We start from the raw sequence: 27885 nt of genomic DNA, 5'->3' as shown, positions 1-27885 counted from the left end.
GGTGAGTTGGGAGGTGGGGAGGGGATGCAGTGTGGGAAGGCTGGAAGGGAAAGCGCCGGTGTACATCCCTCCTTCTTCTTTCCAGGGCTCTGAGTGTCAGGGCTGAGATGAAGATGACACCCTGGCAGAGGAGGAGGCAGGGTGCTGGGGGCAGGGCATGGACATTGAGGTCTGTGCTGAGCTTTACAGTTTGCAAGCACTTTCATGTTATCTTGTGGGGGTAGATCAGTGACTCCATAGCCATTTTATAGGCATAGACACTGAATTTCACAGTGGTTAAATAAATTTCCCAAGACCACATGGTTGAAAAAAAAAAAAGTAGAGACACACCCAAATCCAAAAATTTTGTGCTGGAAGGTTTTCATGCCATAAAACAGTTCCATCTCCGTTTATCGTTGATCCCACAAGTTCTACTATTTACTTTACTTTCTTCGGAAGCTTAGTTGATTTTTTCCTTCTATAGAACATCTGCACTTAAATTCTCTAGGAAGTATTATGCCTGAGTGTGGCTACTCCCTACCTGAGAGCAGCTTTCTATAAGAAGGAGCTTCTCAGCAGGCAAGGAGAGAGAGGGCTGGAGAAAGGCCAGGCATGGCGAGCAATTGTGGGCCACCCAAGGGCCTGGACTCTCAGGGTGGTGATAACATAGTGGTAGCGGTTTGGGGAGAGGCCCAGAGACAGTGGCCCTGGAGGCCACTGCAAGGGAAAACAGGAAGAAGGCAGTAGGTCAAGTTCCTTCTTTAAACCAAGCCAACTAAGGCTTGTCCAGGGCTCTTCTTGTAGCTCCAGCATTCATTTGGTGCAGAAGAAAACACTGAATTCCTTGGAGCCATTATTGAGGCTTGAAAGTTTGGAAGCTCTGTGTTAGCAGCATTTTAGGGACAGTTCAGCCAGAAGTGGATGTGTTCCCTACAGACATGAAATTCTAGCAACTGCATTGTTTCCTAATGGGATCACAGGTTATGGACTCATGGAGCTGAAAAAGTCTCCACAATGGGAGAGAAACTGAGAGGTGCTGAATCCAGCTGGTGAGACCCAGCACAGTAGAGGCTGGCCCAATGCCACCCAGTGAGTTAGTGTTCCCTCAAGATTGTTACAGTTAAATACACTTGCAAAATCCTAGTGGGAAAGCGGGGGTGGGGGTGATGCAAGGATGGAAAACATTTTGTCAAGCATCAGATTATGACAAGGGCTCTTCCTAAAAGTTAAGAATGTGATGACTGAAAGGGGCCTAGGATATATTTTATATATTTGGAGGTGGTACTGGCATTTGAGTATTTCTAGTTTGCTTTTATTATCTGGATGATGAACAGTAACAACAGCAGAAGCAGCAATAAACTCTTACATAAAATTTATCTCTAAATGCCAAAGTAGTTTGTTTCTCTAAATATAGTGTACAAAAAGAGAGGTATTTACATAAAGTGACTCGCTATTAATTTATTAATTGTCACTTGCACTTCCCAATCAGGTAAGGATTGCACAGTTCAGGCGAAAGCCTCCACTGGCTGCTTGTTCTCTGCTCAGCTCTTGGGCACAGACACCTGCCCTGCCTTGTGATGAGGAAGCCTTCCTCTGACAAGGACAGAGATCTCCATACTCACCAACAGCTCCTTTCCATGCACAGGGAAGCAGCCAGGGGCTCGCAGGTTTTCACTCAGCCTATTTCAAGCCCAGCCTAAGCAGCCCCTTTGTCTGTGGAGCCAGGTCCGGCCCATCGCCCGTGGCGGGAAGGCCACACCAGATGCAGATGTGGGACGGGAGCTGTAGCTCCATCTTCTCATTCTCTTGCAGAAGGGGATGAGTGTGGTGCTCTCTGACTTAGCAGCTTCTCTCAGGAATTTTATTTATCATGTTTTTTTTTTTTTTTTCCTAAACAGCATTTCTCTCCATTTAGTTAACAGGATGTTGATGGGTTTCTCTTCCTTTTGGGGTCCTTCCCTTTTGATGAGGGCCCAGGCCTTCCCCCTTCCCAGCATAGTCCAGCCTGCCTGGATACTCTTTCATGGGCCTCTGGGGCCAGAGGACAAGTCCCTAGTGCTGTCCATCTGCTCTGTGCATGTCTGTTCAATTCAGTAGATGTTCACTGAAGAGCCACTCTGGGAGGATCCAGATTAGGCCTGGAGAATGTAGCAATGGAAATGTTTGATATCTGACTTCATGGAGCCTATAGATGAGTGAGGGACACAAGTGGGACCTTAAAAAATCATCTACAAGACAGAGAGAGATATGATCAAGTTAGAAGGTCTTTTCTTAAAGAACCCAGAGATAATCTACCCCTAGATGTGCAGACGAAATTAGGGCCAGAGGGGGTGGATGAACTGGTTTGAGGACTCTAAGGATGGCGTAAGTGATTTCGAATTAAAAGATGGGGAAGGAGCTCCTGGAGAAGGTGGCCACGGGCAGGGCATCATGAGGGAAATTGGATTGTGGCAGAGGGAGCAGGGTGAGCACAGGCTGGGAAGGAAAGTGTGGTGGGCTCCCCCAACAGTAGGCAGTCATGGGGGACCTAGGGGCATGGTGGGTGGATGGGGAGGGGTGCTCACAGGGTCCATCAGTGATGATTGTGAAGGGCCTGAATTATGTGTGCAATGGAGAGGCACTGGTGGGTCACAGACGACTTCTATGGGGGGCTTGGCCAGCAGTGTGCAGGGTGGTTGGGAAGTTCAAAGGCTGTAGCTTGGGTGTGGGCAAGAGACAGCAAGGCCCTGGATGAAGTAAGCGGGCTGGAGTGGGGAGACAGGAATGGGTTGAAGGCACAGGGTGGAGAGAACCCACCCATTGGGTTCCAGCTGCACTGTCCAGTACACACCGTGAGCCACAGGTGGCTGTCGAGCGCTGGAGTGTGGCTGGTCTGAATTGAGATGTGCTGTAAGGATAAAACACACACCAGATTTTGAAGGCTTGATGTGAAGAATGTACAATTCTCAATCATTTTTAAAATATTGATTACATGATGAAATAATTTCATTTAGAATATGCTGGGTTGAATTAAATATATTAAGATTAATTTCACCTGTTTCTCTTTTTAATATGTGTGTTACACAATTTAAGATTACTTACATGGCTCACATTCTATCTCCATTGGACAGCACTGGGTTAGAGGGGAAGAGGATAAGGCAGAGCTTTGGGGACAGGAAGGAACAGGGCTGAGAGGAGGACCTGAGAAGTGGGGTTAAGGAAAAAGGAGAGATCATACAGATTTGGTGTCTTCCCAGATTGAGAGAGCTTTTGGGCCTCTTGGGGCCACAAGGAGCTTCAGAAATTGCCAGTGTCTTTACATGGAGTACCTGAAATGTCCATCTGGTCTCCTCACTCACCTGGCACCTAACCATGTGCTGTTTTGTACTTGACTGTTGCTTACCTGTGTCTCTAAGTCCTTGCCTCAGCCAGATGAAAAGCCTTCTCAGGGCAATGCCATTGTATCCTGTCTGTTCTCTCCAGTGCTTACTTCACCCAGGGCTGGGGGTAGCAGGTGCTCCCTGGAACTTGGCAAACATCCTCATATTGGGAGGAGCTTGGCTGGTTTTCCTTGATCTCCCTCTTCCCAGTGTGTGGCTCTTGACAACTGATTGGACCCCAGACTTAAGGTAAGACTATACAATGTGATGCTCACAGTATGCACATGATGCAGCTGTGAGCAGGGATGGGAGCCGAGGATGGGGCCTGAGCACAGAGGGGAAGAGCATTGGATGGGGAGATTTGAGTTGGAAGGTCAGATCCTCAAAGGTCTACTCATTGGAGTCTCCACATCTGTGAAAGGAGGGGATGATATCTATCTCCTAGTGTTGTAGAAAGTAAGAGTTAATATACATGAACAAATGATGGCTGGCATTCAAGTGTCGCTCTGTGACCCTCAGAAGGTGTTCACATCCATGAGCTCATCTGAACTTCACAGCAGGGCAGGCATTATTATAATTTCCATTGGCAGACAAGAAACCTGAGGTTCAGAGAGTACAAATGACCTGATAGAGATCACCTGACTATTAAGGTAGAGACGGATCTGGAGCCCAGCCTGACGTCTGCCACTGTCTTTTGCTGCTCACTTAAAAGAGCAGCTTGCACACGTGCAGGGCTACATAGGGTTCAAAGGCCTTTCATGCCCATTAACTGCTTATTCTTCCTAGAAGGATGCATAAGCCCAAAGTTTTGCTATATATGAAGATATGATTTTCATGAGATTCCTGCAGCCAATGAAGAAACAAGCCTTCAGTAATCATGTGGATCCATGGTTTAATTGTCCCTTATGGGTGACAGGTGATGGGTTATGAGGATTAGATAAGAGCTGTTTGTAAGAATGTCTACAAGGTGCAGTGACAGGCTCTGGTCAGATATTTTGATCATGCTACAGTGCATGAAATTGTTCATGAGAATTGTATGTGCATCTGTATCTAACAGGATCTGCTTATATCTTCAGAAAACTTTGTCATAAATTTAAATTACTTAAAGTGTCTGATCTTCAGATACTTTAAGCAGTGCATTTGAGAATGGGAATGTTGATTACAGTGCGTATAGGGAAATAGATGAATATTCCATTAATAACTATTAAAATCTGCTAAAGCTTAGGCTAAGCTGAATATATTTAGTTGTAATAAAATTGGATGAACACATTCCAACTTCAGCCTGATTAAGGGAAAGGGTGTAGGGGTGAGACACTTAGGCGGAGCTTGAAAAGGAATGGTGAGAGTTTGGCCAATGGGAAGGGAGGCTGTGCCAGACAGGAATAGTGTGGGCTGACGACAACTGAGGGCAAAGTGCTTGTCCCCTCATAGTTGCGCAATGAATGCAGAGGGGCTGAGGTTCATCTGTCGCCTTCAGCTCTGCAGGCTACATCTCAGGGTGTTTCCTGTGAAAGCTCCAGAAGAAAGCTGTATGGTCAGCTTGGGGAAATATGTGGTTCATGCTGGAATGCTGGACATACCACATTATTGGAAAGATGCACATTGAATGACCGACAAAATGAAACTCAACTTTCCAAATGCTGGTAATGAGAGAAGATTCTGTTCTAATGACCAGTTGTTTCCTGAAAGAATGTCAGCTCGATTCATAATGAATGCATTCTAACCATGACAGCCACAGTCAGGACACAAAAAACAAAGTGTCCTTGATCCCAGGAAACAGTCCTCTGGAATCTGTGAAATCTAGAAACTAGATTGGGAAAACTCTGACACCCCTGCCCCATGACCAACCAAGACTAAGGGTCCCAGGAAGATTGAGGCCACAGAAGGCAGAGGCCTGCCCCCTCTCCAGGAGATCCCTGACCCATGTGGGGTCATGGGCGGGGCATGAGTGATGTGATGGGAAACTGGCTCCTGGCTCCAGGTAGAACGTGACCAACTGGAGCCTGACAGGAGGTCCCTGGCACTGGTCAGCCCATCAAACCAGGTAAGTCCTTGGAGTCTGAGTAGGGACAAGAGACTGTTCTGTGCTTTGGCAGGGATCAGGAAGATGTTAGAATGTGGTTGTTGGAACTTGTCTTTGGAGCTGAACAAACATGGCTTTGCATCTCCACTTTGCTATCAACTGAGTGGCTTTGAGTAAGTGGCTTCATTTCTTAGATCCTCAGTTTCTTCATATTTACCTGTAAATTTTTTTTTAAATTTTTAGACTGTTGAGGGCAGTAAATTAGATCATGTACACAAAGCACCGAGCACTGTGCTAGACACATTGGTACTTACTACACAGTGGGATAGCACCCCAGCTGTGACAGCCTTGTGAGGGGAGCTACACATGAGGGCCAGGGAGGGTGCTCTGAGTTAAGGATAGGTCCAGATCCTACACTTCTAGCAACACCCAAAGCCCCCTCTTGAACATGTTGGGGTGTGATGGGGGTGGGGAGATACAGTCGTGTTCCCTGGCTGTGTCAAAGTGTGAAATCTTTATACTCCGTCTGCCCCAGATTCTCTCAAAGAGCACAGAATTGAAGGATAGCACTGGACCAAGTGTCAGGAGAATTGAGATGGGCTCTGCCACTCCCTGGCTGGGTGACCTTGGACAAGTCCTTCAACCTATTGAGGTCTGGGCTTCTTCATTTGTACATTGGAACAGGATTATCTGCTCTGTCACAGGATGAACTCCAGCCTCATTAGCCTGGCATTCAAGAACCTTCCATCATATTCCCTCACCACAGCTCCCATGAGTCCTCTTCATGCCCACATGGTTCTGCCATATCAAACTCTTCTGGGCACTTCTTTCACCCCTAGACAGAATGTTCTTGCATTCTGTGTGGGGGTGAATGTTCTTGCCCAAATCTCTGTGTATCTAAAGCCCATATACCTTTGCATCCCCTGCAGCATCTCACACAGGGGCTTGCATAAAGCAGATCATTGTTTTCTCAGTTAGGATTAGGTTTGGGGCAGGAAAACAAAAATAATAGTTATTTAGCAAGTTAGAAGTGATTTTTCTCTTGCCGGGCGCAGTGGCTCACGCCTGTAATCCCAGCACTTTGGGAGGCCAAGGCAGGCGGATCACGAGGTCAGGAGATCAAGACCATCCTGGCTAACATGGTGAAACCCTGTCTCTACTAAAAATACAAAAAAAATAATGATTAGCCAGGCATGGTGGTGGAGGCCTGTAGTCCCAGCTACTCGAGAGGCTGAGACAGGAGAATGGCGTGAACCTGGGAGGCAGAGCTTGCAGTGAGCTGAGAATGTGCTATTGCACTCCAGCCTGGGCGATAGAGCGAGACTCTGTCAAAAAAAAAAAAAAAGAAGTGATTTTTCTCTTATGCCAAAAGAATCCTAAAAGGAGGGTAGCCCAGGACTGGGAAGGTGGCTCCTTGTGTTGGGGACCCATGCTCCCTCTGTCTTGCCACACCAGCACTCTTGGCACCTTACCTCATAGTCCCATATGGCTGCCTGGGTTTCAGACATCTTATTCTCATTTAGCCAGCAAAGGATGAGAAGGGCAAAGCATGCATTCTCTTCCTTAAGGGAGGCTTCCTAAATGCTGCACATGACACTTTTGCTTATAGCTTTTTGGCTAGAACTTAGTCACATGGTCATATCTAGCTGCAAGAGAGGCTGGGGAATATAGTTTTTAACTGCACATATTGCCATTCCTTCTTTCTTTCTTTTCTTTTCTTTTTTTTTTTTTTTTTTAAGAGACAGAGGTCTCCCCATGTTGCCCAGGCTGCTCTCCAACTCCTGGGCTCAAGCAATGCACCTACTTCGGCCTTCCAAAGAGTTGGGATTACAGGGGTGAGCCACCATACCTGGCCATATTGCCATTTCTAATAAAATTGATAGGGGAGACTGGGAGAACAGATATTCACAACCCATACAGTGCCTCTGCCACAGCTACTAAAAGAACCAAAAATATAAAAACTCACTAAGAAGTTTAAAGCCCTATCTAATATATGAGATTATTATTACAAAACACTTAACTCATTTTAGATAAGTTAATTGTCCTGACTTTTAGGTTGAAAACAGCCCAATTTTTCTTCACCTCTAGTGGAAATATGATGCATGTTTTTTCTTTTTTATTTTTTGTAGAGACAGGGTCTCGCTATGTTGCCCAGGCTAGTCTTGAACTCCTGGCTCAAGCAATCCTCCTGTCTCAGACTCCCAAAGTGCTGGGATTAGAGACATGAGCCAATATGCCCAGCCAACATATTTTTTTCATAGAATAATAACTCAGAGTTGTAAGTGAAGATAAATTATTGGTCCTTCCCCTTACCTTACTACATTTTACTACTGAGGAAACTGAACTCCAGTGAGGCTAAGTGATGTGCCCATGATGGCACAGCTGAATGGTGAAGGAACCAGAACTGGGCCTTGAGTTCCTGGACTCCATCAGGGCTTTTTCCTCGATGAGCAGCCCATTCAGGTTCTGCTAACTGTCACTCGGAGGCCTTGAATTCTGTGCATCTCCTAACCCTGCGTGAGAGCCCTGCTCTGCCAGCACCCCTGGAGGCAGATCCAGGTCACCGTGTTGTCAGCCACATTCTTGCCAGCACGTAGTTCAAAAAGTTTCCATCTGAAGAGAGGGAAACATGAAGAAATAGAGGAGCATGCTATTAAAATAACAAGGACTTTTTGCTAAGAGCAAACAATCACTTCCTTTCCTTGGCACCCAGAATCTGCAGGGCCCTGAATTAGGCACTGAAGGGAGATCCAGGGAAGCATGAGGAATAGTCACTGCCCTTGAGGGCCTGGATGGATAGGTTCATTCTACTTTTCATTCATTTATTCAAGAATTATTTCTTGAGCCTCTACTAGCAGCAGACACTGAGCCTGGCACTGGGTTTAGAGCAAGAACCATATAACTGGGTATACAACAGTAAACTGTGCAGATGTGGTTCTTGCTCTAAAATTGCTTGTAGTCTAGTGAAGGACAGAGGCAAGTAAACAAGCGACTACAAAATGAAATGAAGATTGCAGTGATGGGGAGGGGAGGGGGTACTCTGGGTGTAGACTGGGGTAGGGTGGGCAAGGCTGAGTGGGTGAGATATCATTACAGTGGAAACCCGAAGACTGAGTATGTGTGAGCTAAGCATGCACCACGAGGGGTCTGGCAGTTGGGACGGAAGTGTACTCCCCATGGAGAGAATGTGCAGGAGCACGCATAACCTTCTGACCAGACTGCGGCAGGCCTGGGTGACGGTGGTGGTGAAGGTGGGGAGTGTTGAGAAACACAACCAGCAAGGTAGGCAGGGGCCCGTAAGTGAAGGACTTTGAAAGGCCTGTTGGAGAGTTTCTGTGTTATCTCAAGGCCAGTGAGATAAAGGGCTTGAAGCAGCAGATTTGTATGTTAGAGTCCTCTGGCCTCAGGGTAGAGAGTGGATGAAAGCAAGCAGGATCGGATTTAGAGAGGTCAATTAGGAGCTGTTGCCAGGGACGGTGGCTTGAACCAGGAAACAGCCCAGAGAGGTGCAGAGAGGTTGAGGAATTTGAGACATCTTTAAGAGGTACAATCAACAGGTTTGGAGACTGGGTCGGAAGTAGGAAATGAGGAAGATGGAGGAAACCAACACTTATGAAGAAACAAAGACAGAGGCTGACAAACAAAAGCAATAGCCATTCTCCAGGAAGAAAATGGTGGCATGACCATGTGTTTTGAGCAAGGAAAAATTGCAATGGGCTAGAGAGATTTTGAAGGACTTTCTAGAAGAGTTAGAATTGGAGCTGGGTCTCTGACATGGGTAGGATTTTGGGGGGTAGAGAGGACATTCCAGGCTAAACAATGATGCAAGTTAGAGTTCTAAGGCAGAACAGTGTGTGATTTGTTTAGCATGATTTGGTCATGGTTTTCTTGGGAGAGTCCCAAAGAACTGATTCTCCAGGGGGTGTTACTAAAACTCTTATTGAAAGGAGGGACTACAGAGATGAATCTCATCACTCTCCCAGAATGGCACAGAGCTCTTCATGGACCCCCGGGCCACCTATGTAGGAACCTCAGGGGGTCTGTGGACCACTAAAAGCCCAACATGCCTGAGACTCCACATATACTGGCTTCCACCATGATAAAGGCAAAAAGTCCCTCTTTCCCAAAATCAACACTTTTATTCTCATAGGCCTCCTGCTGTGGTCCAGTCCCCATGTTGAGAGCTGCTGTCCCAGGGTGTTGCTTCACTACTTCTAGGCTCCTGCAGAGTCCTGCCTCATAGGCCGCACTGGTGAGTGAGGCCAGCAAACCCATCAGGGAGACTACATGAATCCAAGGCCGTGGAAGACTTAGGTTTGGATATTCCCTCTGCTCCCTCCTGGCTGTGTGACCCTAGAATAATTACTCACCCTCTCAAAACCGAGACTCAGAGACGTTGGGTAATTATTCTAGGGTCACACAGCGAGGAAGGAGGAGAGGGAGTATCCAAACCTAAGTCTGTCTGACAGCAAAGCCTGTTCTCTCCATCTCTCCAGGTTCCTAAGCCAGGTGAGCGTTGAACCTTTTTTGAATCAAGGTTCCAATTCCAAGGTAGGAAAGCACAGTGAGTCAGGGAAATATTTACACTGAGACCACACACCCCAGCCCTTTCCCAACCTGCTCTTGTGTGATCCTTTTGAGGTTTTTTGTTTGTTTTGAGATAGAGTCTCACTCTGTCGCCCAGGCTGGACTGCAGTGGTATGATCTCAGCTCACTGCAACCTCCGCCTCCCAGGTTCAAGTGATTCTCCTGCCTCAGCCTCCTGAGTAGCTGGGATTATAGGTGCCCACCACCATGCCCAGCTAGTTTTTGTATTTTTAGTAGAGATGGGATTTCACCTTGTTGGCCAGGCTGGTCTTGAACTCCCGACCTCAAGTGATCCCCCCACCTCAGCCTCCCAAAGTGCTGGGATTACAGGCATGAGCCACTGTGCCTGGCCTTAAGTTTTTTATAGATGGGAAAACCGAGGTCCAAACGTGAGCAAGGGCTCTGCATGCTACCTCTCTATTTTCTCAGCCCCTTCTGCAGGCTCCATGCCATAAGAACATGGCTCCTAAGGTTCAGGCCTATGGCCCCAGTTTAGGTGGTGCCTCTGCTCTGCTCCCCACCACCCCAGCCTCCTATTTGAAGGCCAAGACTACTCAGCTTTGATTCAGGTTGAATGAGTCATCAAGGGTAAAACAAAGAAGAGAATAAAACAAAGAAGAGAAGGCCTATTCCCTTGCAGATGAAATCAATCCACCCACCTTTTGACATCTTTTTGTTCTAGAATGATGACAGCATGCAATGACTCAGAATCATCACACTCACAGAGACTACTTTGTATTTTTTCTTGCAAATGAAGAGACAATATGCCCAAAAAATGAGCTGAAAATGGCTCATGAAGGGAGGGAAGATGACCTCCAGCACACCAGGGCAGAGTGAGGGCCACATGAAGGTGCAAGAGTGGGAGGGAACCACAACGCCTTGGCAGAGAGGAGAGCAAGTGGGGGCCAAGGCACAAAGCTCTTCAAGGCCAGTCAACGGTGAAACCTGAAGGAGTCCCATCCATCCCCAAGTCTGCTTGAGTTAAAGCCCTGCACCCTCACAAGCAGCTGGAGGTAGGGGAGGAAAGATATTTTCAAAAGAGCCATCATATATGGGGTGTGGGAAAGAAAAACTTGCTGCGTCTAGCACCAGAGAGCCTCTCCAAGCCAAGCCATCTGCCTCAGGGCAAAGGAGGGAATGGAAGCGGGAGAGAAGGGTTTGGAGCCAGCTCTCAGCAACATGTTTCTATCTGGAGAAATGAGCTGAGAAGATCTGAATCTTCTCCAGCCTGTTCTGCAAATGTGGGATAATCGGCCCCTGGCCCAAAGGCTGGTGCTCACAGCGTGGCTCCGGCATTACCCAGGACTTTGGTTCTTGGTGATGGGAAAGGGGACAAATTTGGAAGCCAGAGAAGCTAGGGCTGGATGGTCTGGAGGAAAACCTCCACTTCTCTCAGACTGTTTTTTCTGAGGAAAAAGATGATTGCAACCTCAGAGGTTGGGAGGATGAAATGATGTAATGCATCTGGAGCTGCTCTGTAAACTGTAAAATGCTATGCAAACGGTGCTTGTTAACGTGTTTACATATATGGGTGAGTTAACATAGTCTGACAGACTGGACGCCAAACTCAGAGTCCAAGGCAATGGGGCATTATATTCTGTGCCTTAGCATCTGGAAAACATGATGAAATTGGAAATGCATTTATTGAAAATGAAAAGTTTTCTACAGAGCTTCCTGTCCTTTCCAATGAATTCCAGGCTTCCCATGGTGCTTGCAGGGCTCTGCCGGAAGCTGCTGGGAAAGCTGACTTCCATTCTGGTTGCTATGAACTCCATTTTTGGTTCTGTTCTGTGACCATCTTCATTTCAGTCACTTGCATCATTATAAGGATTGAAAAGACTCTTGGCAGAAAAGCAGTTTTTTGTTTCATAGCATTAGGGTTTGATATATAATATTATTTTTGAACACAAAAATTTCACATAAGAGTTCATAAAGCGTGGTATTTTAGAGCTGAAGGGGCTTAGAAGACTGTCTAGTTCAACCCTGAGATTTTTTTCAGGTGAGGAACTGAGGCCCAGGCAGAAAGACTGGTTTTCTCCAGCTCTCACACATGTCAGTGAGCCAGAGTTAAAATCCCCAGAGGTCTGACTCCTATTCATGTGCTACTTTCCTCACCCCAGGGTCAAAAGCTCAGATGCTTTCCGAGTCCAGATAAGTGAGGAGGAGGGCATTGGTGGGTAGGAAGGTAGGGAGTTGTGGGACGTTCAGTTTTGTTTACATTTATCCTGTTAGAGGTTTAATGAGCTACTTGAATCTTAAATTTATGTCAGTCATCAAATCTGGGAAGTTTTCAGCCATTGTTTTTTCAAATATTTTTTTCTGTAACAATCTCTTTCTCCTTGCCTTTAAGGATTCCAATGACATGAACATTAGACCATCTGGTATTGTCCCACAGATCCTCGAGGCTTTATTCATTATTTTTCAAACACTTTTCTATCTTTCAGATTGGATAATTTCTGATGATCTACCTTCTAGTCTACTGACATTACCTCTGTCATTTGCATTCTGCTATTGGGCCCATCCAGTGAATTTACTTCAGATATTGCGTTTCTCAGTTCTAATATATTGCCATTTGGTTCTTCTTTTACATAATTTCTATTGCTTGACTGAGAATTTCTATTTTTCCATTCATTGTAAGAGCATTCACCTTTATGTCACGCAGGATGATTATAATAGATGCTTCGGAGGTTTTTTTTTTCCAGTCCCAACATTGTCTTATCTTTTCCCTTGAGAACTGGTCATGTTTTCCTGGTCCTTATCACTTTGGGTAGTTTTAAGTTGTTTCCTGGACATTTCATATAGTATGCTATGAGACTCTGGGTCCTGTTAAAATCATAAAGCATGTTGAGTTTTGTTTTGTTTTAGCAGGTAATCAACCCCGTTAAGTTCAACAGCAAGCTCTGTCTCATCTTGTGTAGGCAGTGGTCTCAACGTCAGCTCAGTTTTCAAAGCCTTTGTTAATGCTGTTTGTGTTCCACACATGCACATCTTGGAGGTGAGGTCAGGACTTGTGTTGGCTCCTACATGGAATCCCTTTCTCCCCCTCTTTCCTCTGCAAGATTTCCGTCTTGCCGGAAAAGGACCAGCTCCTTTTCCTGGTCCTCTGGCTAGAAGGATGGATTTCTCTCAGAGCTGGAGCCGCTGATGATGTCACAAAGTTTCATGCCACTTGGCCAGACCTTAGAGCAAAGTGCAAGGGGAAAAAAGTGAGGACTCCCCTGATACTTTTGACATAACAGGGACCCCTTTTCTGAATTTCTGTACCCAAAGGGACAGGTTTTCTCTTGAGATTTTAGTGCTCAAGCTGCTGCCAAGGTGATGGCGGTACAGTTTGGGGGCTGCATCTGACTGTGTGTCCAAGCTGAGAGAGAAAAAAAGACAAAGATTTTCCCCACACTTTTTGTCTTGCAGAGGCCCCTTTTCCAGATTATCTATCCAGAAAGATGGGCCATTTCTTGGGGTTGTTGCTGTCTATGACTGCTGGGAGGTCTCATGATTCAGCTCACCCTTGGGTCAAAGCCAGGAGAAAACAAATTCCAGGAAATTCACCATCACCATATTGGTCATTCAGCAAATTTTGACTTCTTTTCGCAATCTAGCTGCTTTTAGAGGACTTTTCAGAGACCTCAGTTAATTGTTTTTTTTTGTATTTTGTTAAGAGTGTTTGGTTGTAATCAGTGAGGGAGATAGTGTGCAATGCATGCCTTCCATTTGGTTGGAACTAGAAGTTGAGCAACACAGTTGGAATTCATCTTTTTTGGTTAGTGCTTCCCCAGGACTTTCACGGACAGAATCCCAAAATAGAACCTGTATTTGGGAATCCTATATTCCCTGGCCTGGTGGTGGCAAGTCCCAGGAGTCTATGGCTCCAAGTTTTCTACCTTATTTGGGTAGACACTTAGAACAATGCTCATTCAACAAAGACGTAGTGGGTGCCCACCATATGCTATATCCTGGAGACACAAAAATGACTAAGACATAGTGCCCACCCTCAAGTAGCTCATGGGCGAGTGGAATAAAGGGATTTTCAGTAAAAATTTAAGATCCAAGCTTGAAAGCTTCTTTCCCAAGACATCTTGTGGATCTGAGAACCACAACACCTTGTCAGAGAGCAATTTCTAGCCTGATTCTGGAGCTTTGCCCTTCTAGAAACTTCTATCATTGTTTCTCTCCTCTGCACGGAACCAACAGTAAAGCACTATATATTAAAAAAAGTATATAAAATGCTCCTTTTGTTTTGTGAACTCTACAAATGCCTAGATTACCTGTTTTTAACAGTCTTCTTGCCTACTAAACATAGACTTAGAGAACACAGTCTGTTTTGGAGCTCCAGAACTCAAAAGGGAAGTGAAGACAATGGAGAGTGTTCAGATAGCACTTTTAGTAGATAGAATCTGATATTTAAAAATAAAGAGTGGGGGAGTTGGGGGCCATCTGCCAAGGAGATAATCCTTCGTAAAGCAGATTAACCATATCTTTGTCTTAGTTCAAATCACTATAACAAATTACCATAGACTGGGTAGCTTAACCAACAAACATTTATTTCTCATAGTTCTGGAGGCTAGAAATCTGAGATCAGGGTGCTAGCAGAGACAGGTTCTGGCAAGGGTCTTTGCCAACTTTTGCTGTATTCTCACATAGCAGAAAGAGAGCTAAAAAGCCGTCTGGTACCTCTTCTTACAGAGGCACCAATCCAATTCATGTGGGCTCCACCCTCATGACCTAATCACCTCAAAAGGTCCCACCACATAATACCATCACACTGGGGATTCAATTTCAACATGTCAATTTTGGGGGAACACAAACACTCAGTCCATAACACTCCCCCAGCCCACCTCTGCTGCCTTTTCTCTTTGAAAGCACTTACCTTCTCTTTCTGCATTGATGTAATGCCAGAGGATTGGATCTGGGAAAGGAAGTAAAGGTGGGAGGGAAGAATCAGGGTTCAGCCATTTAGCGAGCACAAGTAGGTGCCATGTGTCAGCAAGGGTACCCTGTGCATGAGTTATTTTACCACCCTTACAGCAATCCAGCAGGCCTGTGTGATAAGTGTTGTGTTTCCTGTGTGGTAGACGAGGAGACCGAGACTCAGAAGTGACGTGATTTTTCTCAAGGTATTAGCTGGCAAATTGTAGACTAGAATCCAGGTCTCCTGAGTGTGCGTTCTGTTTATCTAGTTTACCTACTGCGCCGGCCTCTAAGACTTTGGGGTCTGAATATGTACCTCTTCATACCACTAGAGCCCCAGCAGTCTTCTAAGTGACATGTGAGCCATACTGGGAAGGAGTTTGGGGAAAGGAGACCTTACCACCGACAGCAGAGTCTGGGGGCTCACAAGAGAGGAAGATGCCCACTGGGAAGCCAGATCTCAGGGTCTTCAGACCTATACCTCCCTGGGGTATAATTCAATCAAATGCTTATTCCCCTCTTTAAAAAAACTAAAATGATGCAGAAACTAACTATGAAACAAAGGAAGAAAAAACAAGAGAAGGCAGGGATTATTTCCCAGGACATTTTCCTCTGACCAGGAGGGTAAGTTGGGGACAGAGGACCGACTTGGTGGGGATCAGAGGCAGCCCAAGGGAGAAGAGTCATTCCTTCTACTCTCCCACCTGTCCTCATTGCTGGCTCTGACCCAGACGAGAGCTGGGGGCGTTGACATGGGAAGCTTCTCTCCTTCCTGAGTGGTCAGTGAGGGGCAGCTTCTCCTCCTACTCCAGGAGAGTTGGGGGAACCTGCATGTTGCATCCCAGAGCAGCCAGAGCTTCTTCTTGCCAGTCTCCTACCTTCCCTTTCTGGCTCCTTTACTCCCACCTCCTCATGCCCTCTTTCTCATTTAATAGCAGGGAGAAAGGAAATGAAACTTGATGGAGCCTGACTGTGCCAGGCACTGTGCCAAGAACTTTGTGTTCATTTGTTTCTAGAAGAGGGCTTGGTATACTGTAGATGCTCAATAAACATTAACTCTTAGCTTTAGTGTCTCCGGTCCTTCACTTCAGTGATCTCTAGGCACAGTTGATGGCTCAGTTTCACAACTGCTGCAGAGAGGAGGAAAGAACAATGTCAAGTGGTTGGGTGGGGGAAAATGAAACTGGCATTAGGGCTAATCACATACATTTCTCAGGGTGCTCCTCTTTTGAGGCCCTATTTCCATGAGAAGGAAATTGAGGCAAACCCAGAAGTTGACAGCTTAGCTGGGAACCAAAGATGATGATATACGGGAGCCCATGGAATCTCACAGCTCGAGCAGCACTTTTGGCACCAACCTGCACCCAAAGAGCATCTTTAAAAGTTGTCACATACTTGCTCCGGGCAGCTCTTTCACACCACTACCATGCTCTGTGCCAGACATGACTAATTTTTTAAATCTCTGACGTTCTCAATTAGTCATGAGCTAATTCTGTAAGAATGTTAGAGTAAGCACACTAAAATTATATTCTTCTGCAAAGAGAAAGAAGATTACCTGAGACCACTTGTCCCCCCTCAAAGAAGCAAGGTCTCAGCCAAAACCTTTGAAGCCTTGTGACATCAATAGATTTTCTAGGGTGGCATCATGTCCTTTTGATTTTTCTGTATATAGTAGTTCAAATGCCACCTTCTCCTCTCCTTTCCATTGCCACTGCCCTGGCTAGGTCCTCGTCAGTGCCATAAACTCTCACCAGGCTCCCTGCCACCAATCCAAACAAAACCAAACACTACTAATCATGGATCTTCATGGCACGTTTGCTTTCGTTGGCTCCAAAAGCCTCCAGTGGCTTTCCATTGCAGATTGGAAAGGTCTAGACTCAGCGATCAAAACTTCCACCACTGATTGCTTTTCCAAACATCTCCCCTACTTCCTGTTGTGAATACCACCTGGTTTACTTATTATCTCTGGCTTGCCATTATCTGGTTTACTTATTATTGGTACATCAATATGTCTAGACCCTTTTGATCTTCCCAACTTTACCCGTGCCTTTTCAGTTCTCTTCTTCTCATTCCTCACCACTGATGGACAGTCATCCTTCCTTCCAAGAAGGGCTTAAGTCTGATTGCCTGGACTCTAGATAATTTCCCTCCTCCTTAGCAATTCCACCTTTGATTGTCTGGACTCCTTGTGCCATGCACAATTATCCTGTATTGTTAATTGTCTTTCTATGTCTGTAACTTGCTTCTGTGTTATAGACATCATCATGGCACAGTGCCGTGCTTTTTCACAGAATAGGTACTTAATATTCTATTATTTAATTTACTAGAACTTTGCAATTTCATAAAGATAACTTTGTCATTAAAAATGTTTCCAGTGGGGATTTAGGGCCCTTGAGATGGTGCAAGAAAAGGAGATAAAGGGTTTTTTTTAAGCTATTTGTTCTTCCTGTGCAAATTACATAACTTCCAATTATTTCCAACGTTAAAGAAATAGTCCCTCTGAATCCTTTATGATTTAAACATTAAAATGATTCACTAGTTTTTCGAAAAAAAAACAAAAAACAAAAAACAAAAACTGCTGTCACCCTTCCAAAAATGTAAAAAAGAAGAAAGAAAACCCAAATATTGGCTCTTTTGGAGGAAAAATAAACTGGCTGTGCTTTTATTTCTCCAATATTCTGAAAGAACTGGGAATGCACCACAAAATGGCAGTGCTTGTGTGTACCCGAGTGTGTACACCTCACCTCTGTCTTGAGTCCACTCTCCCTACCAAGCTTTTCTTGGGTAGAAGTCATGGAGCCATATCCAGCACCAGTCACCTGAGCACTCCTCTCATAAAGGAGACTTTGGGTTTAATCCCTGCCAGGGGGATTCAAGTGCTGCTCTCCTAAGGAGGAGAGCAGGTTTTCTTTGCTTGACTATATTTCATCACCTCTGACAGAATGACTCCAGCCAGCCAGGGTGCTTTTTTGCTTCCCAGCTTCTCATAGCACCCCAGATGTAGCATCCTTTCGGTCCTCAACATTTACTTCCCTCTTTACTCACTGTATTAGTTTTCTGTTGCTATGTAATTACCAAAGCTTATTAATTTAAAGCAATACAAGGTGGCGCACAGTGGCTCATGCTTGTAACCCCAACACTTTGGGAGACCAAGGAGGGCGGATCACCTGAGGTCAGGAGTTCGAGACCAGCCTGGCCAACATAGTGAAACCCCGTTTCTACTAAAAATGCAAAAATTAGCCCAGTGTGGTGATGCATGCCTGTAGTTCCAGCTACTCAGGAGGCTGAGGCAGGAGAATTGCTTGAACCCAGGAGGCAGAGGTTGCAGTAAGCCAAGATTGCACCATTGCACTCCATCCTGGGTGACAGAGTGAGACTCTGTCTCAAAACAAACAAACGAAAACACACACACAAATTTATTATCTCATGGTACCAGCTGGCTCCTCTGCTCAGGGTCTCACTAGGCCCAAAGCCCTTTTCATCCTGTGTCCCTGTCTATCACTGCCATCATCCCACATCCCTGTCTCTGTGGCATCTTGTGCTTCGCAGCTCAAGGTCATATTATCTGCATTTAGTTTTGAGACAATCATAACGTTATGACCACTTTCTCCATTCTTCTCTGCTAGCTGAGTTTCTCCAAGGCCTAAGACATAGGCCACACCCTCACAATTCTATACTCAGGCACTTTCTAAAATCACACATTCCTTAATGCAGTGAAGAATTGATGCTCATGAGTGACATCCTACATTGAAAGGAAGAGACGTGGCCGGGCGCAATGGATCACGCCTGTGATCCCAGCACTTTGGGAGGCCAAGGTGGGCGGATCACTTGAGGTCAGGAGTTTGAGACTAGCCTGGCCAATATGGTGAAACCCTGTCTCTACTAAAAATACAAAAATTAGCTGGGCGTGGTGGCAGGCGCCTGTAATGCCAGCTGCTCGGGAGGCTGAGGCAGGAGAATCGCTTGAACCTGGAAGGCGGAGGTTCCAGTAAGCCGAGATCGTGCCACTGCACTCCAGCCTGGGTGACAAGAGTGAAACCCTGTCTCCAAAAAAAAAAAAAAAAAAAAAAAAAGGAAGAGACACAATTACCTGAGGGATGGATGGCAAATGTTCTATTTAGAAACGCATTTTTAAAGCTCACCTTGTAGGGTTTCTTGTCATGCATCATTTAAAAAAATAAATTAAAAACCTTGAATATTAGGCTGAGGATTTTCTCTTGAAAGATACACAGAGACATGGTCAAGTCACTGGGAATTTCATGACTTAGGAGGATTCTCTCAGAAGACTTTCTAAGAATAACTTCAATAATCTCCAATAATCTGCAACCTACTTTTCTTTCATTGAAACAAACAAAGTTAGCTATGGAATTAATATTTGGAAAATGAAGAAAGCTTAAAGGAAATAAACATTTCCCATAATCTTACCATCCACTGAAAACCATGGTTAACTTGACATGGGAGTGGGCTTGGGTTGGAAAAAAATAGGGAGAGAGTTTTATCTCTGGAAAGCATTGCTGGCTCCCTTCCACACTTTACAGCACGTATTAGCTTAGTGACACTGTAGGGAGAAGCACAAGCCATGTAAAGAGGACTTAATTTGTCAACATTTACTGACTAGCTAGGGGCTAAAAAGAGATGAGTGGGGTGGAAGCAATGGTTTCCACAACACCCCCAAGATAAGGGGTATCACTTGTGCAAATTTAGCACCAGGGAGTGGGGCCAGCCCAGAACTTCAACTCAACATTTGTCAAGCCCTCAGTATACCTTCCAACCCAGAAAAACAATAAAAATGTTAATTTTTGAAATCACTAGCAAAATACTAAATACAAGGTCAATATTTTAAACCAAATTGCCCTGAGAGCACAGTTGTTTCTAATGACTTCCTCCTCCCTGATCGTCTATTTTTCTCCCTGGTCTTATCTTTCTGAACTTTTTTGCTGCAATTGTTGAGTGTCAAAGGCTGAAACCACCATTATCACCACTATTACTGCCCTCCTCTCTGCATTTGAACACCCTGCTGCATCCTGCACCTTGCCTCTTCCTTTATGCTTGCTGCTTTGGATGAGGTCCCATGTATCATCCTCAGCCCAGGATTTTCAGGCTCCTAGAAGACATTTCCTCTTACTGAGGCATGGACACGTGCAATTGCAGCCAAAGGTGAATTGGTTGTCAGGTGTTCCTTCAACTTGGCTCCTCTCTGCCCTCTCACTGCCTCCTGCCATCTAATCAGCTCTACTTATCTGCCCCTTAGAGGGACCATCTCTTCAGTTATTAGCCATTCTTGTGTACACACAACCTTATGGTTTTCACTTCCTTGTGTTTGCTCAGACAGTTTTTTCCACTAAGAAGGCAGATGCCTCAAAACCCAGATGGACACTGCCTTTCAGAAGCTCTGCCTAAAAAAAATCCCACCTACATCTCCTACTTGGCATCTCTAAGCACTTGTGTGTTTAGCCTGGGCTGTGTGTATTTTCACATGTTTATGTTGTTTTCATTCTTGACTTTATAGTGATGACAATACTAATTACTACTTATTTAAGGACTAGCATGTTCCAGGACATATATCTTTTTTTTTTTTAAAGGGCATAGGCAGAAGGAGAGGAAAAGCAGTTCAGAGTACTAAGGGGCTATGATTGGAAGGGTGTCAAGAACTAGCTCTCTCACCCTCAAAAGGCCTCCCTGGCCCAGCCTGTCCTGCCTAAATTCTCTAATCAGAGTGCAGGTCACTGGGGAGTGAAGATTCTCAACCTCACCTCTTTCACCCCTCCACACCTGCCCACCCCATCTCCACTATTCAGTGCAAAGGCTCCTGGGAACAGCGACATTCTAAACTGTTAACAGCTGAAGCCTTCCAAAGGATTCTGTCCCCCAGTGACAGTTGGCTGAAGACTGTGAAAGAGAAAGAGCAGTCCTTCAGGGTTGGGAGACCAAGAGGGAAGGGAAATTACTAGCCTCAGGAAGAAGCAGACTCCCAGCCTGAGCTCCTCACAGCCTACTCCTCCCCAAGCCATGCCTACAAGCCTCCTTAAGGGTTTACGGGGCATAGCCCTACAAGGGACCCAGAGATGAATCAGACATGGATCCTGCCCTTGAGGAGCTTACTGTCTACTGGCAAAAAGTGCCGAGTACAGTTTCAACCCAGGGCAATTTCAAGGGTTGTGGGACTTCAGAAGAGAGAAAGATGTGGGCTGGACATCAAAGAAGGCCTGCCAGAGGAGGTCGCATTTGAGCTGGACCTCGAAAGATGGCAGGGGACTTTCCACAGGCAGAGATTGGAGGTGGTGCTAGTTATGGAGCCAGACACCTTCAGTTTGAGGCTGTGATCTGTGAGGACAGTGGGGAGAGGGGAAAGCCAGAGAAGGGTAAAAGGCCAAGGAAACCCTGGCCACCTTCTCTAGTAAGAGGACACCAAGGATCATGCTTTGCCTGCTTTAACATCTTGCCTACCATTGCCCTGATGAAAATAGGCCGCTGTTTTGAATTAGCTAAAAGTTGAGAACTCAGACTTGGATTTGACAAGGGCCCTCTGAGGGCAGTTAAACCAACTCTCAGCCCCATGATTCTATGAGTCTGTGATTCACAGGTGGAGCCAATGACACACCTTTGGGACTAGGCAAGGCCTCTTGGTCAGCGAATTCCCTCAGGGGAATAATGCTGCTTCACAGGAGAATGGCAGATGGAAAAACCCCAAAAAGTGAATATGCCCAGGACTGCTCAATTGAATTTACAATAGTTCCAGATTATTGACTAGCTCATGCCTGTCAGCAGAGCCAGAATGGACACATACTTTGAAGAGTATGATGGCAGGTAGAGGTGAAAAAAAAGACTGAATGTGACTTTAGATGGCAAGAACATGACAGTGAGGTACTTGATGAGAACCCCCCAAAAATGATCAAGAAGGGGTAACTGGGTGATAAAGGGGGAGATTAAGAAGCCTACACTTTATTATACCCAGTTCTTTTTTTCCCCACTGTTGCTATTTTAGAATCTCAGCTCTACATTTTGTGGAGGTTACAGAAGGAATCTTGTGAATATTTTTTCTCTGACAGGGAAATAATTATGAAAATCTTAACTTTTATAATATTTGTGCAAATTTCAAGAATAAGTTTTGTTTTATCTTTGGTGGCACCACATGCTTTGGACTTTTGTTTTTAAATCCCAGCATAACCAGTATTTTCCGAGGATTCTAATCATTCCCAGTGGGCTGAATTTAGCCAGCAGTAACCCTAGCCTTGCAAAGACAAAGCAACCAGTGATATTTGATAAAATAGAAGCTGACAGACAAATCAGGTCTAGTCAATCAAAGGATGACGAGCAGAAGACCCAGGCCAGAGAGAGCACTAGCACGTCTTGGATGGCCAGAAAAAGTAGGGAAGGAAGGCACGTGGGGGGTCAGCCCAGATAGGGGTCAGTATGCAGGGCTCTGGCCTCCAATCCTAAGACCCCTTGGGAGGGGAAAAGCATTCATTTTCTACTTCACTTTTTATGTACTTGCCTTGGCAGAAGGAGCCTTGGTCTTGGAGGTGTAGCCCCGGCATCCCAAATGAGATGAAGCCTGCCTCTGGTCAAGTTAGGACCAGAAAGGCTAAGTTGATCTAACTTGGAAAGGAAGCTTTGTGCTATCTCAGTTTTATGCTCAATGTCTGCCTTTGAGGGGCAAGAACAGCCATACAGGAGAACAAAGAATCTCAGGGTATCAGAGAGAGGAGGCAACATAGCCAAGTCCAGTATGAGAAACCTGCCTTCTGGGGATTTCTTCATATAGCTGTTCTTTCAGCTGGTCTCTCCAGCTTCTGTCTGCCCCCAGTAGGTTGCCTCAAAAGCCCAGTTTTCCTTTGATCCTTCCAAGCCCCAGCGAAATACCTCTTTAATGCTTAATGTGGCAGTCACCTTTGGATCTGACTTCCCTTCTGACAGTTCACCACCCTGTGAACTGGTTCCATTGTCTTCCCTGGAAAGGTAGTTCCCTTTCTTAGCCTCCTATTCACTTCTGTTGGCCTCTTTTTCCTTCCTGCTGTTTCTCCTAAAACATTTTGCTGGCCTTCAATAATATTGGTGTCCAAATTCAGTTTGGGGCCTACCACCGTTTTATGTCTCTGTGGGTTACAATTTTCTTTGAGGAATGTCCTCATTACCATATATTTTTAAACTAAATAGTTTGCATGAACAGGGATCCTCAAGCATTTGATACAATAAGAAAGGCATAGAATGGCGGTGTAATTTGGGGGCAAGCGTGTTTGCTGTAGGAGGGAAAGGCAGCGGAGAGGCTGGTTCCCAGTATAGGGTTGGAGGAGGAGCTGCTGCTGGTACTGCTCACATGCTGCATTCAGGCTGCTGGCACAGGGGGTTCTGGAGCTCCAGGCCTGGCAGGCGTGGTGGGAGGAGCAGCACCTTTGTGGTCTTCTTTTTGAAACTCTCTGCCTTGACAACTGATTGGGGAACAAGGGGTCAGTTTCACTCAGTTCTCCTATAGGTGACTCAAACCTCTATCACACCCAATCATCTGCCCCAGAGATGATCTCTCCTATGAAAGCAGTTGAAATGCACCAAAGTGATTTCTTGAGAGTCTTATTGCTCACTGAGAAGCTAATAGGCTGCGTGCGGCCCTCTCGTGAGTTGTAGCTTAGGTCATGAGCATAAAACCCAGTAAATTATGTAGAAAAATGTTGAAAGACTCCACACAGCCTAGACAAGAAGTTGAGATCATGGATCTGCCTTCTCTTTTTAAAGGCTCCTTAGGAGTCACTTCCTCCTCAAAACCCTTTTAATGGATTTCTATGAAGAAAATCATCTAAATAAGAGTTTTACTCAAACTGGGGTCAGTACTTCCTGGTGGCTCAGGACTCTGAGGGGAGCTGATAGACACGCTGTGGAAGCATACTGACAATAGTTTGGTCCTGCCTACCGGCTGCCGTTTCACTCTTCCTGTTGCTCAGATTGGCTGTGCATTCTCTTGCTTTCAAACAAATGTAACTGCATGAATGAAAGCGCTCCCATCCCCATTTCTGCCCAGTGAAATCCTACCTCTCCTCTTGGCTCAGCTCAAATGTCGCCTCCTCTGTAGAACCTTCAATGAGTGTCCGGTGGGAGGTCAGTGTTCCCTCTTCTGGACTCAACAACCATTTGGTTGGGTGCTCCCCTACACTCTAAAAATGAGGGTGTTTAGCAAAGGTCTTATCTCCCCTGCTGGGCTGTGAACAAGTGAGTAGAAGGTTGCTGAGCATCGAAGCTAGGATAAGCCAGAAAGGTGGCACTTGTTTTTTCAGCTGCCATGAAATTCCTGTAAAGGAACTTCTCATTGAGGGTGCTCATTCTGTGTGTGGGGAACTGCATGAAAACACTCCTCATGGCCTTTTATTTGCAAAGGCACAGTTAGGTCTGCAAACACAGAATTTGAGCAGCTGTGGCAAAGCAGCCCTGATCACATGGCCCATCTTTTCCATTCTCTAGCTGTCCTGACCAAAGGCCACTGGAAACAGCTCTAAGAGCCACTAAGAGCTGTGGAGGCAGGAGTAGAGGAGGAAAGACAAATGTCAAAATTATTGGATGATCCTGGGTAGCAACTGGCCAAGGGGGATGAGAATGGGTGACAGAGCCTTTCACCTTTGGGGTCAGCAGCATGTCTGACTTCAGGACCAGAAGGCCAAAACATCTGTCAGCTGAGCAGCAGCTCCTGTGAATGAATCGCCTTTGTCTTGTTGTAGGCGGGGATGAGTGTGAATTTATTTGCTCAACAGAAAGCCATGTAAACCTGGGATCAGATGGAAGCTCTGGTGGTGGCAAGAAGCCCAGTAGCCCTTCAGACAGAAGATGCCCATCAACAATGGAAAGGAGTACACAGGACCTCGGAAGGAAGGGTCCTCTGTCTTGGCGGAAGGCCCCTCACCTCTTTGTGAAGCCCTCTGGGGCAGAAAAAGGCCTTGCCGGTTCCAGCAAAACTTCATGGAGCGTGGGGGTGGCAGATGGGGTGCCTGGTCCCAGCCACTCCTCTCCCAACTTCCCACTAGCCATGTGGGCAAGCTCACATTAGCAATGAGCTCAGGCCTGCTTTGCTCATTTAAGGAAAAGCAGTGATCCCATTATCCCAGGGGTGATTCTTTGCCCCAGACGCAGCTCCTTTTTTCTAACTTCCTTCAGCCCTGCTGGCTTCTCCTCAGCAGTAGCTAATGTGGGATGATGATCAGCAGCAGTTGAGCTATTTTTAAGTCAACAAACTACCAATGCTAAGAGTTCCTCAGAAAGCCAGGGAATTCGGAGCCTCAGAAGCAAATGCTAAACATGATTGATGGGCATGGAAGGGAATGTTTTGGACTGCTGTTCACAAAAGGAATCCCTTGAATTTAATCCTAAAAATGGCCAAGCTAGAAGAGTCCTTAGAAACCATCTAGTCTGCTTTTTCCCTCCCTAGAAAATTTCTACAGATGAGAAAGTAAAGTGGATGATGGTTTAGGGCTGAGGCACTTAGCTGATCTAGAGGTGGAAGCCAACTCTTCCTGATTCCTATGTGAATGCTCTTTCCACAAAGATCAGTAGAATGTTTCTGGATTTCTTCGTTACAATGAGCTTCGATTATCACACTTTATTTTTCTTAGCATGGGCTCCATAAAACTAAATTATTGTACAAAATCTAAATAAGTTAATTAAACAAGCACCAGACACAGAGTAACTTAAATGACATCAGGGTGCTAAATCTCAGTTTATAGTCAGTGGACAGATAACTCTGAAATATCAGCTGGTGGCATATCCAAATCAGTAAGGAAGGACCATTCGGTTTTTATGCCACCTGAACAGTGGCAGCATTCCAGCTGGTGAGTCTTCCTGGCCTCTTGATGCAGTACTCCCCTTCAGCTGCTGCTTTGCTCTCTGGGGTTAATTCAATATCCAGGGGCAGGGAGCCAGACTTGGAAGGTCCTCTCCCCACATCTAACTCCCGCTTCAACACCCAGCTCCAACGTCTTCTCTGTGAAGCCTTCCTACATCTTCCCCCATTCCTCAGAGTAGCCTAAATCCTCTCCTAATGCCCCTCTTTATAATACCCCTACAGTCACATTGTAAGGTTACTGTGTTAGGCCCCCATCAGGCCTAGGGTGTGTGTGTGTGTGTGTGTGTGTGTGTGTGTGTATGTGTGTGTGTCATGCCTACAGTGAATCTCTCCAGAAACACCAATGAACAGGTTTGACTACAAGGAGACTACAATGAGAATTTTATTGCCAATATAGGAGATTTGGGACCCACACCAGGTAGAGTTTACTAGAAACAAGATACCCCTACTGCAGTAGGCATTGAGCAGGGAGGGAGACAGGGGAGGGAGCAGAGCAGAGCACTGGGGGTGTCTGCAGGAAAGCCTTATTGAAATCATGGAAGCTGAGGTAGCTTATGGGAGCCTGGGTCTTAGAACTGACCCCTGGGTCATTGAAAGAGAAGCCCCTCTTGGAGGGGAATGAGAGGCTGCAGCAAGCAGCTCTGAGTCACACAATCAGGAAGGCATTGAACGCTTGAGGCAAACAGCCATTATGACAAAGGAGAAAATGCACTTTACTCCATGGGACTCTGTCTCCCCCGGTGGACCTAGCATGCTGGGCAAAGGCAGCTATCATTTGGCTTGAGGCTCATCTGTTAAAGAGGAGGCTGGTGTAGACCTAAGCATGGGGGCATGTGGAGATGAGGGAGAGGGCTGGCCGGGCTGTTTGGAGTCTGGGCCTGTCTCAGCTCTGCCACTAGTTGGTTGCATGGCTTTGAGTAAATCTGCTCCACCAGAATAATGTGGGCAAGATAAATTCTCAAGTTCTTCCAGGTCTAAAGGTCTGGGATCCTAGGGCTGCGCGAACCTGTTCCCACCTCAAACCTGTTCATTGGTGTCTCTGGAGAGAGATGGACACAAAAGTCGTCACTTGGCCCTTTTGGAAACAGTTGAGTCAAAAAGTCTTGGCCTCCTGCTCATTTTTAACCAGGGCCTCACAGAAAACAGTTCGCAATCCAACTGGTACACTGGCATGAGGTTGTAAATCCTATCTGGGAAAGCAAACCAGAAACTTCTACCCTTGGGTGTTCAAAAATACTTCATTTTTCTTAAAATTGTCTTTTTAAAACTGTAAAGGTCTGTAAACATTAGTTTTAGAACAATTGCTCCCCAATAATTTATTTTACAAACAGGAATATGAAAAATAAATGGTGGTAGGAGGAAGGACCCACTAAGAACACCATTTTTAAATTTTGCTAAGTAAGGACATTGAGGGAAAAAACTCAAACTCTGATCTACAATCATTGTTTAATGTTCAGCAAACATGAAGCATTTTAATACCAAAAAAAGTGAGGATAATATAATCTCAGCATAAAGGAACAACTTTTTAAACTGAATTTAGCACTATGAAAAATGTACCTCATCTTCTGTAATTTTAGCGAGTTTCCCGCGGATGTACACTGGCTCCATGGATTGGCGCTGGGGATCACCAGTTTAGAGGTGCCAGTGCCTTCTGACAAAGGCCCATGGATCCATATGACTGCCTGTCTGTTCTTTTTAGAGACGGGCCCACACTGCAGAGAAGTGATTGTGAAGGTCTCCAACCCTGTCATGCCCCCACCTGCCACCTTGACTTGGGAGAGGGACACTCACAAAAGCATGTCAAATCGACATCCATTTCTTTCTCTTTCCCTCAGGTCTCAGGGAGTTTTTCTCTTCTCCTCGGACTCTTTCTCTCCGGGCCTCTTCTACAAAAACCCCTGCCCAGAGGGTTACTGCTAAAATAAAGCTCCCGTGTCTGTCCCCTTCCCTGGCCCCCAACTGACTTGCCTGCCTCTGCTTGCTGCTGTCCCTGCCTATTTCCCTTCATGCTGGCTCTAGAAAGATGCAATCTTTTTCCCAGGCCCCAGCCTCTCTGGCCTCCCTGCCATCCAGCTTCTAGCCTCCCCTCTCTGGAATCTATGGAAGAATCATCAAGCAGCTTCTGGAAATCCAGGAGTCTGTCCTTGGTCATGGTCATCTTCAACCTGTCTGTGTTCTTGAGAACGTTCATGTGCTCCCAGAAACAT

General features: G+C 45.8%; 1 protein-coding gene and 1 long non-coding RNA gene across 5 annotated transcripts in view; one reads left to right on the top strand and one right to left on the bottom strand.

Moving 5' to 3' along the window:
- The window catches only part of CYP19A1 (cytochrome P450 family 19 subfamily A member 1), a 129957-nt gene that overhangs the window by 14774 nt on the left and 87298 nt on the right, over positions 1-27885 (top strand). The window contains exon 1 of one of the 2 annotated variants that reach the window (XM_063698547.1): positions 4785-5382. The exons of the other annotated variant lie outside the window; for it this stretch is intronic. The gene's annotated coding sequence lies outside the window, so the exon portion shown is untranslated. Of the gene's footprint in view, positions 1-4784; positions 5383-27885 lie in introns of those variants that run through there. 2 annotated transcript variants of the gene reach the window in all.
- Positions 1348-20630, bottom strand: LOC109023469 (uncharacterized). Of its 3 annotated transcripts, none has more exons than XR_002002858.4 (6): positions 20521-20630; positions 15561-15986; positions 7675-7974; positions 3362-5578; positions 2776-2866; positions 1348-2207 (listed from the first exon to the last, which is right to left on the bottom strand). It is a non-coding gene; the product is annotated as an uncharacterized lncRNA (long non-coding RNA). The 3 variants fall into 3 exon arrangements; XR_008671793.2 differs by lacking the exon at positions 20521-20630 and adding an exon at positions 19282-20508 and having other exon boundaries at positions 1354-2207; XR_008671794.2 differs by lacking the exon at positions 20521-20630 and adding an exon at positions 18999-19127 and having other exon boundaries at positions 1354-2207.

The sequence above is a fragment of the Gorilla gorilla genome, chromosome 16 (assembly GCF_029281585.2).
Source record: "Gorilla gorilla gorilla isolate KB3781 chromosome 16, NHGRI_mGorGor1-v2.1_pri, whole genome shotgun sequence".
Taxonomy (NCBI): domain Eukaryota; kingdom Metazoa; phylum Chordata; class Mammalia; order Primates; family Hominidae; genus Gorilla; species Gorilla gorilla.
This window is presented reverse-complemented; position numbering and strand designations above follow the sequence as displayed.